Source organism: Chaetodon auriga, chromosome 20 (assembly GCF_051107435.1).
Source record: "Chaetodon auriga isolate fChaAug3 chromosome 20, fChaAug3.hap1, whole genome shotgun sequence".
Lineage (NCBI taxonomy): Eukaryota > Metazoa > Chordata > Actinopteri > Chaetodontiformes > Chaetodontidae > Chaetodon > Chaetodon auriga.
This window is the reverse complement of record NC_135093.1, coordinates 17,399,489-17,414,014: the sequence shown is the minus strand read 5'-3', so window position 1 is coordinate 17,414,014 and position 14,526 is coordinate 17,399,489.

The window sequence follows — 14,526 nt, the reverse complement described above, 5'->3', positions numbered from 1 at the left end:
GGAGCACACACACACACACACACACACACACACACACAAACACACCACAACGATCTCCAATCCTCTGGCTGATTTCACGCTTTGACAATAGATTACACTGAGATGGGCGAGGTGAGCAGACACATGCAGCTATTTCTCTATCTCGACCCTCGTCCTTACTGTCTCACTCTTTCTTGCACACCACAACCATCGCAATGAATTATTCATGACATCTGAAAATGCGCAGCAAAAATGTGAACGAGAAAAAAAAAACCCCAAAACATGCAGCCCATTTGTCCATCAGCTGGTCCCATATATGAGTCATCAGTCACTGCTGATTGCGGGAATGCTCTCCTGTCATGGTCTCTCTCTCTCTCTCTGTAACACACACGCAGGCCACACACACACACACACACACACACACACACACACACACACACACAGATCGTATATTTTTCTCTTGCTTTGTCTCTATCCAGGAGAAATCAATTCCCAAAGCCAGCTCTTGCCACAGACAAAAATGGGGTGAGAAAACAGAAAAGAGAGAGAAGCTGTGGCTGTGATGACCAGCCAAAAAACACCTGCAACTGTTTATGGATGTGTCTGTCTGTGTGTGTGTGTTCTTGGTTGTCTGTATGGAGGGAATGTCCTCACAGGGACATAAGCATGAATGTATGGACATTTTGCAGGCCAGACTTTTTCAGATGGTCTAGTTTAACATCAATGAGGGTATGAGTTAAAGGACACATGTCATATCTCCTCTTACCGTCTTTAATCACTGCAACTCATTGTATTTAGTGTCTTTCAGCTCATTGTTTTGGTTTTCCAGCCGCAGGAAGCAGCTGTTTCCATTGAAACAGCTCTTTTAAGCCCACTGTAATAAACCTGCAGCTCCCTGCCAAGCCTGAAATGGCAGACAACTAGCTGGCGAACAGTTGAGCATTTAGCCAAGGAGCTAAAGAGCCAGATGTTTCTCTCACAGCTGATAGAGACCAAAACAGAGCTAAAAAGAAAGCAAATGTTGCACTTACATTCATCAGGTGGCCAGAGACAAGACACGTTTTCTTCCATGTCTGCAGGGAAAACACAAATTTGTGTGAATGTCGATGGCTGCCTCGTGCGCTAAGTGAAAGTGGGTCGTACTACCTATGGATGAAACATGAGGGCAGGTGGTGAGAGAGGGGGAGAGAGACAGAGAGAAAGAGAGATTGTGCTTCAGTCGGCGGAGGGGCGGAGATGCAGGAGAGAAGAAAAGCAGCCTGAAGAGTTGCTGCAGGCTGCATATGCATCCATCTTACTGACAAGGAGGTGTGATTAACAAGGCCGGCTGCTTTCTCTTTCCATTCCACCCTCACCTGGAATGCCAGAAGGACCATTTGGCTGCAGCCACATTGTATTTTCTTACATTATTATGAAAATAGGAGAAATCTTGATGTCAAATGCCCCCTGATGTCAACATTTACACAGTGTACGTACAGTACATGTCAACACTGCTAATGTTCAGTTTTAGCAGACCAATAAAAGGGATTGTGCTCCACAATCAGCTGCTCATACAGCAGCTGATTGTCATTCCATTCAGCTGCTGCTGTGTCGCTCTATACCTCGACACACTGATAAATACACTGTTGTCAACAACTTCATCTCGTCCCCCCTCCTCCTTATATGTTGATGCTTGTGGTGTTCTTGATATAATGTTCATGTTTGCCTTTGTTATGTGGGTATATTAGTTCCTCCAGCAGAATCCTTGTTGCTGCTTGAGCAACCGTTTGCAATAACTGGTTAGTTGTTTGACACAGATGTCTCTGAATGAACTCTGACTACCTATCTATCTATCTAAATTGACTTGCTTGTCACTGTGTAAGTGTCCATTTTGTGCTGTTAGCGCTCTTCCAAGAAAAGATGGCTGGCTGCTTAAAAGGTCTAAAGTATTTTCCAAGTAAAATTAGACCCTCATTTACATCTTAGTAGCTAATACGATGCAGCATCCTGGTCCCAGAAGGGAGCATTATGCACTATGGGAAGTACTGCCATTCAAAGGCTTGCTAGAATTTCCATTAATAGACAGATCTATGACTCAAGTGACTAGAACGGTAAATGGACTGCATTTATATGCTGCTTTTCTCCGAATGGACCGAGCACATTACAATTTGGCCTTTCATTCCCACATTCACACACATGAATGGCCAGTGCTGTGCATGAATGTTCATTGAACATGCTCATGTTTTTGACAAATAGTGAACTGAACGCATCGGTTTACAACTAATAAACGCGAGTGTCGTTGACCTCCGCAAGAGTTGACTGTGAAGACTGTGTTTTATGGCACATTTCATGCAAATTGTGCCCGCTGGGTCTGAAAGTCCAAATGTCAGTCACATGGGCACTGAATTTGAAATGACACATCAAGTTGAAGCATCCGATGAGTCTTGAGAAATATCTGTGAGTTAATGATTATCACAAAATATCATGAGCAAAGGGTAAGACCGTGAACTAACAGTCACAGCATTTTATAAAGGACCAGTTACCTTTGTTTCCCAACAACAAGCAGACAGATAAATCATTTGGAGTGTACTCATATATATATATATATATACAGCATATGGGTACCTGGGGCAGGGTCAGCTTCCACTCAAACCACTCTTCTTTATCTTGCAAATGTCATGTCCATTCAATAGCACAAAATGATACCTCTTATTCTGAGTTAGCTGAATGAAAAGAGACTGTGAAAAGGACTCAGTGCAAACTAAGAGACATGAAACAACATTAGGTTTCAATGTTTCAATACCCTCCTGTGGGTAACCTCCCACACCTCTCTTTACCATTTAGGAAAGTGAACGTGTCTTGCTCTGTTTGTGAGAGCTACTTGAGGTATCACAAAGACCAGAGGGAGTTGGTGAGGAAGAGGCAGGTACATGGGAGAGAGGTGGTAGCTGGAGGCCACTTGTCAGAGGTAGATTGCAAAATGCTAAACTGAACAGCATTAGTGCCGAGTGACTGAAGAAGAGCATGTCAACACCAGTCCTTAAGTAAATACAGGTACAAGGGTCATTAAAATCAGCACCGAAGAAGAACTGTCTGAATTAAAACACATTGAAACAAACTTATATTATGACACAGAAGCAGTGTTGAGCTAACACGAACTGGACCAGTTTGTGAGCTGAATGCAGGGCAACAAACTGACCTTCACTGTCCATCAAAGGCCTGTTAAGACAGTAGCCAAGCAGACCCTGATATTGAGTGACGCAGCAGTAATGGCATTAGAAACTGTAATGTGTTTATTGAATTTTAAATTGTTACCCTGAGTGCTACTCATTTAAATATATTCTTATAGTCTTATATTCACATTTCCCTGTGATTCATTCTCTGAAATCGTTCTGATCCATTAGAGTTTGGTTTATAATTCTCCTTTTACCAGATTCTGTAAACCCAGGTACATGACGTCACCAAACACCTTAAAAATGCAGCCTTTTAAACTGCACATCCTACATCCATCATTGCCCCACCAAAATGAGACAACCACCATGTTTGTCAAACAACTTTTCCATCCATTTTACTCACACTCTACATATGGAGGCACCATCTGACACATATGCTGGCCAGGCAGAATACACTGAGAGTGGTAATGACTGTTGATGCTAATTCACACCTTGCTCTCAGCGGCTGTGGGTGGACCGCCGAAGAAGCGAAGAGTGATGTGGGACCATGAGGGAAGCCATTCCCTCTGCTGCATGATGTGATGCAGAGAGAGTGTAGGTGCAAAAAAAGAGAAGGGTACTTCATGACAGCAAAGAAAGGAGGAGATTTGGTCTGATCTCATTACACAACTCACATCGAACCTTCCTCCGCACATGTGTACACACAGGAAGGAGCCTACACAAACTCTGTAGTGTTAATAAGCAAGAGTGGTTTATTTTGCTGAAACAGTTTTCTCTACCCCGATCAATGCATGGAAGGGTCCAGTGAGAGATTTTCTTCATTTGTTGCAAGCATTAAGATCACACACGTCCATTTATTTAAGTTTTATTTTAAGGACCCATAAGGCTTGCATTTCCCACCAAAGACTGCAAGTAAGAAAGATACGTCACTGGCCATGTGGGTAAGCCAATTTCCACAGAAGATGGAGCACATGTACAGTGTGATCTCACAGGAGGCACTTCAGATGATTAAAAAAGCATCTCAAAGCAAATTGGATACATACTGTGCTGTAAATCAGGTTAAAAGCTCACACGCTCACATAGACAATGGGCGCACAAAGAAACGCACAAGACCACACACCTCAGGACTCGCCGATGTGTGTGTACCCACACTCCAACACGCCCCGTCGCAAATGAATGAGTCATGCAATATGCATCATTATAAAAGGAAGATCAATGTCAGGCCCCAGCGCAGTTTCCTCCTCTCCATTTCTCTTTCTGTCTCTTGTGACATCTTCTTAGACAGTCCAGGAATGCACATCTAACCCACCCACACAAGCTCGAGTGTGCAAGGGGATCTATGGCAAGCATGCAATTAAAGTAATAAAGTGTGACATTTTCATAGATATAAAGTGCCTGTTAACGTCTGTAACCAGGGGTTGTTTTGAAAAACTGCCTGTGATGAAGCCAAATAATACAAACCCTCCGAACATTAAAATGAATGATAACTGTAAACACATGTATCTTTGTGAGTGAAACAAAGCAGCGAACATCTGTTTGAGAATGAGAGCTACCATCCACTCTAATTAACACTGACCTCTCTAAATATATGCATGGAAAGGGAGAGTTTAAGTGATGGGTGTTTCTCCTGTTTCTGCTCATCTTTTCATTCGTTCGAATGTAAGAAGAGTGACGCGGCCCCACAAGTGATGCTGGCAAGCCTGCAGGGGCTGACATGCAACAGAGTGTCTCATCCGTCACAGAAAGTTTTATTAAAAAACGTCTCACCAGTGGTGAGACGCATATTGTAAAAGTTTAGGTTTTTGACAACTTTTAATGTTTGACTAAACTTAGATTTCCCACAGTTTTTGTGAAGGGAGTCGTGCTGATCCTGCAGCTATTGGTCACACACATTTTTTAGAGAAGCAGAAAATCTTTCAGTGACATCTTTGGCCCAAATTATTGAGAGTAAAGGAGGGAGGCCAGCTAGCATGAGCTGTCTCACTTTCATGGCCTCATTTATAGTGAGAGCTAATGACCAGAGTGAGCAATCCTGTTATCTTAGCACTCCATACGTAACTTGTGGACATTGGGGAATGTTGCTAAAATCAGAGATGCAGCTAAAGAAGTGGCTAACAACATCAGTCCCGAGCAGGATAACTGGCTGTGCCCACCCACGCAGAGTTTTTACCAATCAAATTACACAAATTTCACATTAAATTAGTACAATTAGACAGCTGATATTGTCAGTTGGAAGAAATGATTTTTTGCAAATGTGTCACAGTATATTCAGTTCTCTTACCTACTCACCTGTACCCACATTACTTTTCCACACTCAGCCACGCCTACCTGCGTGCTCACCTGATCACACACCTGAGGCTCATAGCTATCAATGCAGTATTTAAGCTGCTCTGCCACACTGCTCATTGTTTCCACGCAAGACTCTCCAGCAATTTCGTATGGACTGATCTCCTGTTGCCAAACCTGCCTGTTTCTGACTACACCTGTTCGTCTGTTCCCCGTAAATATCTTTTCCTTACTGAGTCTTGCCTTACTCTTCTTGGATTTTGCTTTGCCTGAGACTGTTTGGAGTTTGCCGCACCACACAATAAAAGAGACGCAGAGACTTGGTATTCACCACGTCCTGAATCTTTGCCTGCCTGTGACTGCTTGGTGTCTGATTCACTGTGCATTAATAGAAACTCTGTGTTGTTGCTGCTTATCTGGTCCTGCCAAATCGAGATTAAAGTTGATATAAGCTATATCTGTGTTGTGGTGGTTCTCGTTACTGTACATGCATGTTTCTTTGCAAAAATGTGTTTTAACTTACATTTGACTCTAAAGACAACAACCAACTCAAGTTATGAATGCAGCAGGTGTGTTATTTTCAGACTGTGTTGCTCACACAGCCCATATGCCAAGATATGTGTGAGAGCGTGTGTGTGTGTGTGCGTCACACAACACAGATGCCAGCCACCAGGCGCTGACCCCGGCGGCCTCCTCCTGGGTACCTGTCATATCCGGAGCAGAAGTCGGAAATGGATGTCAGACGAAGGACACAGCAGAGGAGAGGGGAATATCAGAAATCCCTGGAAGAGAAGGGAAGAGGAAATGACCAGAAAAGGAAAGGCCTCCCAACCAGCCAGGGGGAGACTGTGAATCAGAGGAGGATATAAAGAGAGAAAAAGTAGGGAGTAGGAGAGAAGTCTGGATATACAGACACTATCTTAAGCCACTGAGGGATCCATGGCAACCTTCCCACTTCAGCATTTTGAACAGCTCTTAAAACAGAAAGGCAGCAGATGGTCTGCACAGGAATAATATTTGACAGAAGCAGGCAGTTTTATTTCTAAATTTCTTTCGACAGCGTGAAATTATGTCATCGCCATCGCTGTCGTCATGAGGGACGCTTGTGGGGAGGAGGATGCTGATTCAAATCCCTAAACTCACCAGTTGGGGAGGTTTATTACTAGCACTCCTGTGCCCCAAAACCCATAGAAAAACAAGGCATTTATAGAAGGAATCCACAAATAAACATTAAACGATAAGACATGAGCAGCACATAGCAATAGACCAACAAGACAACAGGGAGAAAAACTGGAGTTTATGCAATTGATCTATGACCTATTGGTATGTGAAACCAACCAAAACAATCAGACAGTGCTTGTAGGTGAGATCCTATCAATCTTGATGACAAACAACACCAAAAAGAATTATAATAATCCATTCAAAAGTTGCAGCTGCACCGTCCTGATTGTAGCTGAAGACAAAAACTGAAGCATCAAATGAAAACAGCGAAATGATTTATCATAAATTAAAAGCAATCAGAGTCAGCAGAGCTGGATGTTCGTCTCTGGGGCTCCTCACAGACTGCAAGCGACAGACATTGGAAAACAACAGCAACAATTTGTCCTTGATGGATGTGCACAGACAGTCCTAATCAATAACCAATTTGTAACCCACAAGTTTAGGATGTTTTGTTATGACTAAAGGTGGCGCTTACTTTTTGGCAAACGCACTCTCTCTCAACTGGAGGATGCTTTCAATAAATCATGTGTGGTTAATACAACATAGAAATGTAATATCATTTGAAATAACCTTGAAGGCCCCTCTGGTTGATTCCAGTGCTTCTCTGGGCATGAATGAAGGTAAACTATGCACTTGGAAGAGATAACCCTTTTTCATTTACACCCACAGTTTGAGCACACCACTAATTGAAATGAGTGCATGATATTTCTGAGAGACTTGCACAACAAATCAGTCAATCTCCTGTCCCTATAATCTTTTCACGCCAACTAACATTGCCCTTCAGACTGAAAGGTGTTGTATTAGGAATAGTGTCGGAAAAAAAGTCGATGGTTTAATGCATAATTCAAAAATGTGCAACAGACGAGTCTAAGATTCACACAAATGGCTGATGAGATGACAGAGTATCAAAATCCAGATATCAGAAATCAGAAATCAGAAAAAGCTTTATTGCCAAGTACGATTTTACACATACAAGGAATTTGTTTTGGTGAAGTTGGTGTATGACACATCTACTAAAAATAAGCTATTATGGACCAACAAAAATGATGGTTTGGCACCTGGACACAAAAAGACAGGAGTCAGGCAAGCAGACAAGGAAAAAGATATCAAAAAACACAGTCTGAGTCTTAGACACTTCAGCGAATACTGGATGGGAGGCTGGTGCTTATGTGCTGTGGCAGCAGGTGAGTCTTGATTGAATGATTGTGAGCAGGTGTGCTCAGGAGAGGACCCAAGAGGTTTGTCAGGGAAACACAAAGAGGGGAAAACTGCAGATCCCCACATCACGGGAAGCGTCACACAGGCTCAGTATATGATTTCAAACACAGTTTCATGACGGTGTTATAAGCTCCATGCAGTGATATTTTTTAGGAGTAATGACTGAAGTGACTCCTTGTAAGGCTGGAAGCTTTTGCTCGTACCACCATTTCTACTGAGAAACAGCATCAAAGTCTGCAGTGCTGCAGTTTTAAGCCACATTCAAGTCATTTTTTTTGCCTTGCCAGTCCATCATGGTCAAGTCAGACAGCCATCAGGAGGCACGTGCACAGCCATACTAGTTGAAAACAATCTGCAAAAAAAAAACATCCTCACTTGCTATTTGATTCTCAGTCCTTCTTGAACTCCATGCATGATGGCATCTCAGCCACTTCTTCAGGGTAATGCTGTCGTGCTCATGTAGAAAACAAAGACTTAGGAATAAGATAGCAGTGTTGTTGGTTTGAACCTCGCTTATCATGTTTGCTGGTCTGAAAGTTGGAAGTTCATTTCAGGCCCCAGCTCAAGCAACAGAAGGGTTAAACCATTACATTTCACCATGAGTCTATTCCACAGCAGCCTGATCATTTCCAAACACTGATAGCGGGGAAATGTCTCATCATACTTGACAACAGTTTTCTCATTGCTGAATACGTTCTGTGTTTGCCAGAGCTTACAGCTAATCCATTTCTGATTTGGGGACGTCAGCGTGGCCATTTAAGGAATGGCATGAAATAAAACTGATACAGTTTTGACATTTAATTCAAACAAAGCTGGTTGCTTTATATCAATTTACCCTAGATAAAAGTCGGCAAATGGAGCCAGTCTTACTGCCTTCACATTGCATGCATTCAGACAGTGTACCTGTGAGGGCAACCAATAAGCCTCTTCATTGATCACTACAGCTGCCTGGCCATGGGGCAGCCTTGACATCCCTTGAGTTTGTAGAAATTATAGTAGCTCTACGGGCTGCAACTAGCGAAGCCTGGTCGTACTAGAAATAGGCAAACAGCAAACTTCATCTTTCACAAAGTATTTAGCCTTGCAGGGCTACTCTTGGTGAGCTCACTGCTAACACATCAGGCAGCTGGGACACGTTACTACTCACAAAAGCTCTCTGACCTTCAGTTGATATTTCCTGTGCAGTTCAATCTCTGCTGCATTTTGTATTGTTTCATTCAATAACTGTCAGTTAGCAACCTTGTAATGACTGCTTCAGGTACGATAACTTCACACAGTTTGCTCAAAAGAAGTATTCATGCCATCAGCTCCAGTCTAATAGCTGCCTGCAAGCCATTCCGTTCTTTTGTGGAGCAGTTTGTGCTTTGGCAACGGAGGGTTAAACAGACTGGGTGGCACAACACAGCTAACAAACTTAGCATTTTGGACTCAGGTCAGCACTATGAAGACAGTCTACTGGAGCAAATTTGTAGGCCGAGGTCACAAAGTTGAACTCAATACAAAAAAATTGCTCCAGATGCACTTTGCCCTGTGAGTTAATTGGTTAATTGTAGTGATTCCTTTGGAATTAACTGGTATTGTTGTTTCTATGTTTAATGCTGGTGTGCAGGCGTCTGTGGTGAAGATAACGCTGCTCTGCTTTCCTGTTTTGGGTAATGAAAAAACACATCACATGTAAAAAGAAAATTTGCTGTTAAAAAACAAGCTAAAAAGCCTATTGCCTTCCAAAGGAAGCTAATTCTGCCCGACAGTGACAGATATGATGACTGTCTGCTCTCCTAAAAAAGAAGACAGATCTGTAATGAGAGCAGATGGTGCTGGATTTTCACTCTCCCTATTATCTTTTCCGGGAAAAATAATAAAATGTGTAATTTTTTTTTTTACATGCTGGAACACGAAAAATACTGTATGTCTGTGGCAGGCAAAGTGTATTGTGTTCTCTGGCGCATAAAATTGATCCGTGAAAAACTGCTGTGCAATCATTCAAGTTTACAGCTAGAAGGACGGGGAGCAGTAATTAAGTTGATAATTACGGTTGCTGAGATGGTGCCTCTGACTTTTGGAGAAATGCTTCTTGTGTTTTTTTTTTTTTTGAGGAAGAGCAGAAATGGATGTGAAATGGATGCAGTTCATAAAGGATTAATAATAGTTTGTTTCGCCCATAGTCTAAGAATTTTGAAGTTTTTACAATTATCTTCTGAGGCAGGGTTAGGGTTAGGGTTAGATGAAGTAATTGTCAAACATATAGGTACTTCTTTAATCCCCAGGTGTCCAGCCTAGTATTGAAAAATAACACAGACAATGAGGCTAATTTTCATTTCCTCTAACTCCCTCACAATAAAAGCATCCTGTTGTTTTACCAGTAGAAAAGTCTTGACGTGAAGCAGCAGGAAAAGGTTTGGTAAGCATCAGCAGTAACTCTCAGCGAAGCAAAGCGATCAGTAAACAGTTCTCAAATATGACGTCAGAGCTGCTCTTTCAATAAGCTCCTATAAGCTGATGGGCCATTGCTCATGACTGCATTACATAGTGTTTCTGTTTCCAGTCTCTGTATGTGCTTGTATACGTATGTGTGACCATCTGTGCTGCGTTGGTGTGTCCCAGCCGGGGAAGAAATAGCATCAGTTGTAGGCAGCGATAAGGCAAAGCCGCCCTGTAATTGAACTTTTCAGTGTGTCACTGAATGTGAGTGTAATTGAATGTCCGCGTGTGCAAGTGTGTGCGCGAGTGTGTATATAATTCAAGTGGCCATAACAGTTTGCACGGGTGTTCATTGATTAGTGAGTCCGACTTAGCTGCTCTCTCATGGTATGGCCAACCTTTTATTAAGTTTTCCTGCACACACGCACACACTAACACACATATAAACAGAGACAGGCTGAGATAAAGAACCAGATGGGTGCTCTCCTGTCAGTCATCACTGATTCATCTGTAAAGGGAACAAATGCTCTGAGCTTGCTCGTGAAAGACAAATTCAACAGAGGATTAAGGAGAAGTGACCTGCATGAAAACACCAGAGAGCTGGCAGGAAATCCTGAAGAAAAAAACAAAACAAAACACAAAGAACAGAACAGAAAATGACAGAAACGGAGATACACAGCGCTGTCTGTCACCACTCCACAAGTGGATGTTCTATAAGAAATGGTGAAATTATTTTGCAACCACAAAGCTCTCTGTATAAAAAACGGAGAAAGAAAGAAAGAAATATAAGAATGACCTCGAGGTACTGCTTGTAGACCTTTCCACAGAAGACATTTGGAAATGTCACAGTAGGAAAAGCACAGCTATGAATATTAAATTGGCAGAACATGGCTGAATTCCATTTAGCTGCTTTGTTTTAAGGGGTCTGACATTCATTTGTGCATGCTGGCTCCAACTGTCTGCTGTGAAAAAGGACCTCTGGGTTTATCTCTGGGCTTTTTGGACACTTGCTGTGGCCTGTTGACAACATGCTGGAGAGCTGCTGAGGTTGAGAAAGACCTCTAAGTGCGCTCTGTTGCTCTGGAAACGAGAAGATGAATCTAAAACACTCTAAGATGTCTGTTTTTTAATTACTTCTCTTGAGGTGTCTCCGTTTTTTGCATGTTTTGCTCCTGATTTACTGGTGCTGTAATTGTGTGTGAATCTAATCCTGTACTTTTAATGCAATGTTGAAGTGGTACTTCCATGGGTATCCTGACTCTGCTTGCGTGGCCACTCCCAATAATGAAATGATTTAGCCTTTTGTCCTCACATGTTTATTATCAATTATCCAATGTGTGCTCAGAACACTGTCATGTCTACAATGAAAGACCTTATTAGTGTTCTGTTATCTTTTTCGAACCAGCCTGGCAAAAATGGCAAAGTGGCCAAACAAATAAGCTTCACGCAGCTCATCATCCATATCTGAAAGTTTGTTTGCAGTAAATTCAACTGGCGGTTAGCTCAGCTTCCTCACTGAGTTAACTGGTCATATGACTTGCTGCCGATGTGCTGTGTTAATATGCACAGCGATTAAACTGCTGACTCTGCCTGATGTGTCCTGTAATGGACACCTGTCAGCCGTAAACAAGCATTCTCTGTGGTTACGGTGTAATCAAAAGGAAATCATAGCTGAGCAGAGAAATGAAGCCTCTTTTTTGAGCTCATTACTAATTTATTAGAAGAAGCTTATTATTCAGTCTACAGCAGCTGTGTGACCTTAAGTCTTGTTATTCATTACGTACAAAGAGACCAATAACACTTGAAGTGTTTGAAGTGTCCGATTTTACACTTGAACACAAAGCTCAAAATTCTAATCATCTGAATTTTAACCCCACTTCCTGTTGACCTTCAACAGCTTTCCATATTAAAGCGAACCAATAACCTCTGGCTGCTTTCTTTTCATCTAATTACACGTCCTCCAGTCTGTAACCCAGAGTTCAGTCAAGGTCCCTCAGCATGAAAGATGTTCCAAATCCCTGAAAGGGCCACAGAGGTGACTAGGAATCTATTCATTGATTGGTCAGCTGATCTGATGGGACAATAAAAGGTGAGCTGCTGAGGAAACAGCAGTGCTGTAGTGTTAATATTATTTTGTGCATCATCGTTAAACGTTATGTTGTGAGGAAGGATGTCTCGCATGACAAATACAGCTCCTCCATTCTTGCAGCTATGATGTGAGGAAGAGGCATGAGTAAGACAAGCATGAAGCCATGTTGGCCAAATTGAAAGCAACCTCACACTCTGAGCTGCCAGAGGTCTAATGTTCGGTGTGTATTGGCTTCTGTGTGATGGCCCATCAGCGCTGATATGTCAGCAGTTAAGTCCAATGTTTCCAAGTGTAGTAGGTATCTTCATTATCCTTGCCTGCTCCCCAAGCTGCATCATTAAAGCATTTTGGGAAATGCAGTAAAGTGGGTACAGGGAAAAGAAATTTATAGCCCTTCATCAGAAAGTAACACCTGGAGCACAGCGAGTGATCGGGATAGATGAGATCTGGCAGCGAGAGGATCTGAGAGAGGACCTTTGCTTTACACTCCATTAAAATGGAGCCATGTGATGTAACTGACCTTACAACTTCGACAGTTAGCGCTGTAGCTGCACTCATTTGTTGTCAGCGCCTGTCACCACAGATAGCAACTCATATGAGGGTGTCATGGAGGGGGGAAGTGTGGGCACAGGTGCAACACACCCGGTAAAATGAGTCGGAGCAGACAGGGCATACAGGCATAAAGTGTCTTTACGTGACCTTTGTAGAGGATTACAGGCGAGGCAGAGGAACTAATAGAGGAATGAGGGACAGCTGTGCATGCAGGAGTGGCGTCTGCTTAAAAGCGGAGGTAGGAACTCGCTAGACCCATTCCACCTGGTATCAACATGTGATCTGTGTCTGAAAATGCTTAGTCATTACCTGCATGATGCGCTCCTGTTATCTCCATAGACACGCTGTAATCCGATGTCAGCATGCAGATTAGTTTGGCAGGGCTTGCGGGCTTGTTAACAAACAGGGATCTTTTTTTTTTCTTCTGACGGAGAAGTGACAGACGGGCATCGTTCTTTTTTAAATCACTTTAAGCCAGGGAAGTCTTGTTAAGTACTGGTGCCTCTCAGAGCTTTCGCTGTGCAGTTTGAGCTGGCAGGAAGAGGCGGATTTTTGTGACCTTTCAAATCACTGGGCCAATTTATTTTTTTGCAGTGAAAAGGAAGTCAGAGGGTCTTTATCTTCAGTGATGTGATGTATTTACGAGTGTCACTAAATATGTAGGCTGAAGGATTGAAGTCAAACCCTACAGATGTGATTGTGATCATTCAGAGCAGCGGATACAGCAACACAGGGCTGTGGAAAGATATGAAATGGAAGAAATCCACGATGCTGACGAGGACTGTTGGCCTCCACACACTCCTCCCTCACCCATGTTGTTACATTGGGAATAGGAGGCCTTATATGTACACACACACTTCTGATTCTGATATGACTACTATGATACTTCTCTGCTACCCACAAACACATGCTAATGGTCAAGTGTGGTTTTATATCATTGGTGGGGATAGGAAGTCACTCTAAATGGGGGAAACTCATATCTAATGAATTTTTTTTGACAATGGTCACACTGTATAGATCGAATGTATCCCTGGCTGAGATCCAATCACAGTACGGGTCAGACCACCTCCAGATGTGGTCTGAGTTTTCTCATTGGATTCTGATCACAGTGCATACATTTACACTTTGCATTAACGTGTGTTTTCATTATCCAGACAAGATATCCACATGCATGTTAGTGCCAGGTGTAAATGGGGTCACTGAGTGTGACCGCTGTGACAGGTCTGAAATGAGAGGAGGTCAATAAAAAGAAAATAAAACCCGATTTAACTGACAAACTGGCAGCAGAAGAAACCAGCACGACACAAAGTAATGTCATCCATTCACTGCCCAAGCGTAATGTGCCACTGTCCTTAGCAGGCACGACGGCAGACTAATGAGGAGGAATTTAATGAGATGATTTGTTGACCAGGAGGCTGGTTTACAATCTTTTGCATTTTTTTTTTTTTTTAAATTCCTTGTGCTCTAAAAGGCAAACTATCCAATACTATCCACTATACAACTCCCCCTGTTTTAGTGGTCCATGTTTAACTTCTGTGCCTCCACCCACACAAGAAAAACACATTGGTATGTTCATGTATTCAAATTCTTCTCCACACTTCTTGTACG